The following is a 9,259-nucleotide window of genomic DNA, read 5'->3' as shown; positions in this document are numbered from 1 at the left end:
CTTCAATACTCTGTTTTTCTGTAACTGAAACGCAAAAATTCCACAAATAAAATTTCAAGACCACTACTCATACTCAAACGGCAAGTGATTTGAGCTGAAGCATTCATTTCCATGACGGTCAAATGCAAAAACTGCTCTCTTTTTGTTTGATCTTCACAGTACATTTTCAGAAAAACTTCACGCATTTGAGCGGAAAGCAAAAGAGCGGTGTGTGTGCTGATCAATACCGCTATTACCGCGATTGCTGAGTGTATGAATATCTCGTATACTCGGGTGTTAGATTTGAAAGCAATCGTATATTCAACTTCGGCTAAGCGGTGTGACATGTGAACTCTGTCAAATGAGGAAAACACCGCAAACACCGCGTCGTCATCCCTTGCAAATAGTGAGATTGTCTGCAGTATAATTCATAGCAGCGCACGGAAAAAAAGGATTTTTATAAATACATACATATGTAGCAGTATTTTTAAATGAAAAGTTTTTTCTTTATTGAAGCAGTGATATTATTTTATTATATTATTGTATATTACTATTAATTATGACAGAAAATAAAATGAACTTTAAAATAAAAATTGAAAACCAAATTCATTCTTTTACAAATTACTTATCGTACAAAAACAAATAATAATTTTTCTTCTTCTACTTCTAAAGATACTTATATATAAAGATATAAAGAAATTTTCTCAGCAATAAAATTTGAATTCTCCGCCATTATAAATCGTTTAAAAATAAACATATAATCACATGCACATTTATATATACATATCTGCAAGTAGAGTGATAATGCACTGCCGACGAAAACAAAGATAAAAAAACATAAATAAGAAAGTGGACTCTTTCGAGTGCTAATCATTTATGTATTGGGTGAACGCGCGATGGCATAGATATTTTTTAGCGGTACTCTTTTGCTTGTGTGTTATGATCTATTTGTGCAGGCGGTGTTTTCAGTATTTTTGTCATTCGGTAGCGGTCATATGCAGCACCGCATAGCCGAAGTGATCACACAAGCGGTAGTTATAAACGAAGCAAAGACTGAACAAAGAAAGACTCGGATGTACAAACGATATACATAGAACATTTACTGCTCTGTTGCGGTTCTGCTCAGCGCAAACACCGCTTAGTTTGCGTTGGTCGTACATATTGATACCGCTTTTTTTGTGAGTGGATCGCAAGTCAGAAAAATACCACCGCTTGCAGTTCTCTGGTAGAGACGTGACGAGATTATATTGGGCTAAATAGTTCACAATGAAAAATACCCTGTAGGAAATCCCCTTTGAGCATTCAATTTATTTCTTTAAGATTTTGCATGTGTACAGATATTTAATAATTCTATTTAAGTATTTAAAACAGCATAACATTTACATACAAATCATTTTATTTAAAACGCATTAGTATCTTAATCTACTTTGAAAATCGTGAATATTGTGTTACTATCTATAAACCAATTGATTATTATTAATTTGCTTAAAAATACATGATTCGATACTTTTAGGCTCTAAGTTTTTAAACCTATATTGTAGTTACCCACCAATGTTAGCCAGTGCCAACTGACTCAATGCACCATGCACCAGCACGCAATGAAAATAATAACTCACCAAGCAGAATTTATTCGTAGACGTAACCCATAAATGCAGAAATCGTGCCGCTTTTCCTTTTGTAGCTTCAGTGAACTCAAAGTTTACTCCTTTCAAATAAAATTTCACCTTAGGAAGTATGTAGAATTCGCCCGGCAACCCTGGTAAGCTGCACTACTTTAGAAACATCTTCAACTGAGTGTGGTATTGGTGAAGAACCCATCAATTGTCTCATCAGATTTTGGGTCGTTCTTTCCTTACCCTTTCATGGAGTGTAGATAGCATGCGGGAAACCTTTAAGAACCAAATTTCCGTAGCGGGTTCTCCAAGTTTCGTATATAATTTCACAAAAATTCTTGAACGTCAATTACTTGCAGTCTTCATATAGAAGATCGCGTCTTTACTGAAGCGGAAGACTTCGTGTTAAACAGTTGGCGGTCGGCGCATGAGTATTTCTTCAATAGCAGTGTCACACATTTATGTCACCTGTAATTGCTACAGGTGATATTGAGTTAAATTCAGCATTTACGTGGAAATTCTGCGTTCGCGACTAGCTGCACTATTGTTGTTCATATTCTAGCTTACAGTCGGTTTACTTTTCCTATCGGTTATAACGAGTATTTGAAAAGATGCGCCCAGATATCGTTTTAAAATAAATCATATAAAAATATAGATTCTCTCAGGGTTCACTATTTTTATTCAAAATATGGCTGTTAACAATTATATGTGAAAAATTACATCATTTAATAGTCTACCATGAGCTCATCTACAGGTAAAACCCACCAAATAGTCGATTCATGAATGGCTCTATTTTTTAGGAACGGTCAGATATCGATGTTGAAAGTTGTTCAGCAACACTTTGCACTACAGCAGCACACGTCCAGGCTTCGATCTGCCAGTCCTTTTTCTATTCTCGATAGAACCAGTTTCTTGAAATTTTTTCACCAACCTTCGAATTGTCGACTCATGCGAGCGATTATTTCCCACCAACAAAGTCATGAATTTTGTTGCTCTTAAAGATCGATATTTGTATGATTATTTATTGTTATTTATTCCTTGGAAAATCTTGTAAGTATTTTCATAAGAAGTTTCAATAATTTTAACGCGTTCTTCTTTGGTGTAAAATTGTATAGCTGTCCACTTTACAAATGCCAAAGATGGCTTAAAAAAAGGTAGCCAGAACGCAAAGACGGTAGGACATATTCAGTACTGACATTTAGGTGTACTTTATAAGCCTATTTTACCTTATGCTCAAAAAGTACCCATAACTTTTGAATAAAATGAAAACTGTGCAATAATTCTTTCATTTTTATTTTATTTTGAACAAAATTGATCTTAATGGAACTGAATCCATCTTCATTGCCGCATTTATTTCAAACCAGCCACCGTTGTATATCGCTTTTACGCAAAACGGTAACTTGAGTTGGTGGAACAGGAAAAATTCAGTTGCGTATTACAGTTGTTTTAAGTCGAATAATCGCATACAAGTTAAGATGTATGGCATCGGCTCATTGTCGTGCTGAAGAAATCGCGAGTTGCTTCTTTATAATTCTACCCGCTTTCGTTGATGATTCGCTCTCAAACACTTCAGTAAACTCACGTCAGATCAAAAATATTCAGAAGGTGCGGCCAATATCAGGCTTTTGACCGACGCTCAGCAAATTTGACAAAATCAGCTGATGGGCTGACGCAACAGGAGATGTGTTTACAATAAACTGAGATAGTGTAAGTGATATACAAAAAAATTAATACAGATTGCGCTTATGTTTTTTCGTTGTCGTCTAAACAATGATTGATTTGACGAATGTGTGAATACGTGTGAAACGAGCGGGCAGAAACCGACTGCCGAGGGCCCTGTGACATGGCAGCCGATGTTACTCGCACAAGTAAGCTCTTTCTGATGATCAAACCTGGTAAACCTATTATATTTTCTTAGTTACTACATGGCTTGGCAGAGGCAATTCAAAGTGTACCACACCAAGACAATCAAAGAAAATTGTTAGCAAAATCTTGAATTTGGATCGAGTTTGCCTTGGTCTTTTGGATTGATTCGTCGACAATTGTACTTGCAAGTAAATACTCGATACTTTTTCCCCGTATCAAGTTGGTTTTCTTAATAGAGGATTTTTTCGAGTTTGGTACTTTGTGTGGATCCATTTTTGCATTATTTGCTATACGACAAAGCTATAACTTTCGGACACCATAAATGTATTCCATTATATCAAAGTAGGTCACGCAAATTTCAATTAGTCGTAATTTCTTAGTGTTTTTTTCTGCAAATACTTGATTGCTCAGCTTAAATGTAAAGATATTAATTTTTGTGCATTGCGCTTTGTAAAATTCCAATTGTAAATAAAAACTTGTCTGATTTTTATAATTCAATATTTTTTACTCATTATTTGAAAACAAGGTATTATTTATATATACTTATACTATATACATATATTTATTCCTTCCACTTCATAGTGAGGGCCACAACCAAACTCTTAAATCTATCCCTATCCAATGAGACTATTTTCAGTTCGTTGCAGTTTAATTCAGAAGGCTTCTAGAAGTGTGCGTTGGACGTCCCCTTCTGCGTGATCCCTGTGGGTTTCATTCGATGGCTTTCCTTGTAATACCTTGTACAGGTTTTCTAAGCGTATGACCGATACAATTCCATTTTCTTTTCAGAGCATTTGTTTTGATGAGCGTATGGTCAGTTAGTCCCCACAGCCTGACGTGGGATATAATTTCTGGCTACCTTATCTTTAGTATACGCCTACCATTAGGCTCACACTCACCAACGTAAACGTACGCCCATATCAGCTGACACGATGAAACTTATATGGGACTTCTCACCACCGTTCCGTTCCGTAGTATCGTAGATGGTTCTTTCATCGTGTCAGCTGATACGGGCCTACTTTTACGTTGGTGAGTGTGAGCAACATAAGGCAACGATTTGTAAAAGATTACAAGTGTTTTATTAGCCGTGATGCAGGATCCCATGTTTCACAACCGTATAGTAAAACAAATATGATGTTGGAATTAAATATTCTTAATTTAGTGCCTCGGTATAGATTTAGAGCTTTCATTATCTTCGGCGTAGCTACCAGAGGTCGAAATAATGCATTGTAGATGGCAGAAACTTTGAAATTCCTCTATAGGTATTGAGTTTAGTAGGAATGGACGGGTGCTGTTTGTATTTATGCGCATGACCTTAGTTTTAGAGACATGGATATTGAGGTCCTCTTTGGATGTTTTGATATTGATTCGAGTTTTCCTACCATGTCGTTATAGTTTTGCGCAAGGATGTAAATATCGTCGGCGTCATCGAGCATCTACGGAGACCCCATGATTAACTAGAGCCTCTCTGATTAACTAGATGTCGGCCAAAAATGACGTCTAGCACAATGTTATAGAGAGTGAAAGAAAGCGCACAGCCTTGTTTAACTCCAGATTTTACGCTTATTGGATCCCTTAATTGTCCCTCTTTCAGAATTAGGGAGCGTGCGTCTGTGTAAAAGTTTATTATGAGTCTAATCTTCCGATTTTGCGCCGTCTTATACATATGAAGGTAAGTGAGAGGTTTTCCAATCTAGAACTGAAATAATTTAGACACTATCTTAGGCATGGTTTATTGGAACTAGAAATTCTGGGTACTTTTTGAGCAGCACCCGCATATTCGCAATCCCCTACAGGTGGGTGGGCGATTACAAAGCTGAATTTTCTGGCTTAGATTCATTTGCATACTTCAGGACTGTTTTCGACATTTTTTGGCCTCAAACTTGCCAAGTTGAATAATATTTTCACATTGCGATCCTAAGAACGACATTTATTGCATAAAAAAGTTCGCAACAGCTATTATACATTTTATATTATCTTAAGCAGGTCTCCATCTTCGTGTCCCATACATCCGAAAAGGTTTCGAATTAGTTGAGTTGAAGGCACTTGCCAGTCCATACAAAGGCATCAGATCCGCTGACTTTGGCTGGCGTGTTGAGTTGGTTAAATAAGACTCGAACTGGTTATTCACTCCTGACTGCCTGCTGCGCTGTTGGATTGTTGGCAGGGGTCGAGACTCGCAACGGAAACGAAACACTCGGAAGCGGAAATGAATTGAAAGTGTAAATAGAATTGATAATACACGACTTTAGTGGATATGTCAATGTGTATACGTGCATACAAGAAAACATAAATATGTGGATGTGTGTCGAATAGCGGAAAGAAATATGCAATAGACAACACACATACACACGCAAACCACAAAAAACTACAGAATGTGTATTTCAGTAGAGAGAACCTTTGGTAAAGACAGTTTCACTCGACAGTTTAGAGGCAACAGTCAAGGCTAAGTGGTGTAAGAATTGGTTTAAAAATAGGAATTAGTGTAGGTCATTACAGCATTAGTAGTAGTAGTAGGAGTAGTAGTAGTGGTAGTAGTAGTTATAGCAGTAATAGTTGAAAGATTGATAAGAAATATCTACTTAGAACTGTAAATAGTTTGAATAGTGGCAGAGCAGAAAAGTTGAAAATTTTCGAATTATTTCATTTCTTTAATTTTTCAGGAAAATTACACTTACCTTTGCTAACAATGAACAGCTGTGCGGCTTACGCGAAACGTTGATGTTGGCAAGTCCTTTCAATAAAACATAATACAAAAAAACCAAACCACGACACGTGTGTAAGTTCGTTTTCTAAGGTTTCTTGTGAACGCTATGAGACTATGGATCGTAAAATCAGTTTCTTCTTCTTCTCACTCGGCTTACGTCCAGCTGGCGCTTTAGTGGTGTGTTTCACACTGTAACTGTTGTGCAAGTTTTTGCATTGACAAAGCGAATGCGGTGGCAAAAGGCGTTTGACGGTTGATGACGACTGGCGGCTGGCGACTGATGACTGACGTCTAATGTCTGACACGTCGTCTGTTTGCCGTGCGGCACGGTTGACAGGCGAAGGCTGCTGCTACTCTGCCGGGCAATGGCTGTGATGACTGAATGTTTTGGTGGGTGGTTGACTGCTCGACTGGTCGACAGTTGTGCAAGTCTCTTCGCACTTCACTAGGTGGGCTGGATGATTGAGTGGTTGCTTGGCTCGGCCTGGCTGGCTCGTCTTGCTTGTGTAGTTACATATGCTTACTTAAAATCATTCGTATGCATAGATGTATGTAATCTATGAATGTACATATGCATTTGTGTAAGTAAAGCCGACTACTGTATTCGCAGGTAAAACGTTTGAGAAGTTGCTTGCGCGCAAGAACAAGAACTGGCGACGCATATATGTACATATACAAGTACAATGAATTTATATTTGATGACTAGAATTTTTCTTATTCAAATACTAGTGTGTTACAACATACACACACACATGTGTAAGGCTTATCCTTGCAGCAATATGGTGGGAATGTGTGCTTTTACATATATTGTTATCTACAATTAAATTAATTCAGTACACGCACCTCATTTGCTGTAGTACCAAGACATTAGTTCAAATGAACTTTTGTGGCCGAGAAGCCATTAAGCAGTAGACATACATACATCCATATGCACTACATAGGAGGCATGCCAATGAGTCAGTCCTTCGAGCGCCTATTGAGGCATGCCCTGCCAATGCATGTTGACAATCAAGCAACAGGATCTTTGTGCACACACACACATATACACGCAGCACGTACTTACATTACAATACGAAGCGCCTTTGTTGTTTTGCTTCAAATCTCGCCCTCTTGTTGTTGCGCCACTGCCACAGTCAAGTTCAATTTTCACCTCACCTGACACGTATATTAAGATGGGTTAGTTAGGTTGGATATTGGGTGAGTTTAAGTTCTTATCGAATAGTCTCCCTTGTGTACAGGTGCTTTCGTATCGTTGTTGCTGTATTGTAGCTAATTAACTGTATACATATATGTATGAAGCACAAAATCACTAGCCAAATGCCCGTATTAATTGCTTCTAAGCACGCTATAACTGCATATTTTCACACACATTATTGCACCTATGAATTTTTCTGTGAGTTTTATGGCTTATGGCGTCTTTTATTTATACTAGTGGACGTGTTTTCGTTTTTTTTTTTGTTTTTTAGCTTTTGCGTACGCTATCAACACGGTTGTAGTGCATAAGTCAACGCTTCATCGCCTGATGCTGTTGTGGTGCACAAATATCACACACTCTTTCAGAAATTTAGACATATGTACAGACACATTGATAAGCCAGTCGTATTGTATGCGTACACTTGTGCATGTGCGTGTGTTTATTCATTCAAAATACACTCACTGAACTCTCCCGTTGCTCGTTGAGCTCTCACTTCGCACTCTGTTGTTTTTGTAGGGTGCTGCGCTCAACTAACTATTCATGACGCTTTCCTATATGGCCATACACTTTATCTATGTATGTTTTTATGCGCATAGTTGTTGCTACCACTTCCGTGGCTTTCAATAAATTTTCACTGCCTTGTCACCTTTTACCTTAAACTTTTCTCACATGCACTCTTATAAATTCATTGTCAACTTCTTTATATCACTTATAGACCATTTATGTATCAAGTATTATAATTAATAAAAATTTCTTCTCAAAATAAATGCGAAAAACTGTTGACAATATGAAACCCGCATGAATCCTGCAGCGCCTTCAGTATTCGTACTAAAAGTTGCAGCTGTTTAATTTTCCAATATGCTCTCCAATCCAACCACATCACATTCGCATTTACTTTTGTATTTGCTTGATGCATTGGTGTTGTTATTGTTATTTTGACTCTCACGAAAAACGAATGCAAATTCACCACTCGCACAATCAGCGGCAACAAAGTTTGCCAGCTAAAGCGATGACTACCATACATATCTATGTAGGTATGAGTAGAGGTGGTGGTGGTGGGTAGTGTTTCCATAGGATATTTGGTGGCTGCTTTGAGTTTGTCGGTGTTCTCAGCGGTTGCGCACTTTTCTCTACGGCGCAATTGTTATTGTAGTATCACTGAAAGAAATTTTTATTAATTTTATTGGTTTTCGTTGATTCCAAGAGTGAAGAAGAAAAATTCTCCTGCCGTTTGTAAATACATATACTCCGTTGCAAATTACAAAAACACCACATCTTGTCAAGTTTGGATTATTTATTTACTCAGTTCTTAATTTCAATTATTAATTTTTTTATAAAAATATCTCCCATACCATTGCAAATTTTGTAAACGATTTATAAAAACTCGAAAATTTCAAACTTTTTAATCAGAATTGGAAAAAAAGTGGGATACGTAGTTTTATAGCTCATTGAATTTTGATATATAATATTAAAGAGCGAGTTGAAGTGGTTGAAGATTCTTGATAGATTTTGTTCATTTTTTTTCCTTTGAGTTGGTTGCGCATTTTTTTAAATAAATTAAAAGCGTGAAGTTCTGCTGGTAATTAGATGAATGCAAGGCGCATTGAACAGATGGTAGCAGTTGAGCAGCTGATTTAAACTTTTCCTATTTATTTCGTCTCTTAATTTTCAATTGGTTTAAATTATTCCCAACTGTCAAGCTTAGGTTATAGATTTTGGCATTCTACTGACCAAACGTAAAAACAAAATGCTCCACTGTTACTGGCAGTTCAATATGCCTTGGATGAAAGTTAAAAACTGTTGCGTAAAGTTTAAAATTGTGGTTTTTTTAAGGAACGAACGAAATATATTTTTAGAAAAAGTAATTAACTTTCCGGAATTCGGAGAATATAGTTTCGA

At 37.0% G+C, this 9,259-nt stretch overlaps 1 long non-coding RNA gene across 1 annotated transcript; it reads right to left on the bottom strand.

Annotated features, from left to right (window-relative positions):
- Positions 1 to 4,032: 4,032 nt before the first annotated feature.
- Positions 4,033 to 8,262, bottom strand: LOC128855064 (uncharacterized). The gene is made up of 3 exons (XR_008453686.1): positions 6,137 to 8,262; positions 5,424 to 5,654; positions 4,033 to 5,069 (listed from the first exon to the last, which is right to left on the bottom strand). It is a non-coding gene; the product is annotated as an uncharacterized LOC128855064 (long non-coding RNA).
- Between the last annotated feature and the right edge of the window lie 997 nt (positions 8,263 to 9,259).

This window comes from Anastrepha ludens, chromosome 2 (assembly GCF_028408465.1).
Source record: "Anastrepha ludens isolate Willacy chromosome 2, idAnaLude1.1, whole genome shotgun sequence".
Taxonomy (NCBI): domain Eukaryota; kingdom Metazoa; phylum Arthropoda; class Insecta; order Diptera; family Tephritidae; genus Anastrepha; species Anastrepha ludens.
This window is presented reverse-complemented; position numbering and strand designations above follow the sequence as displayed.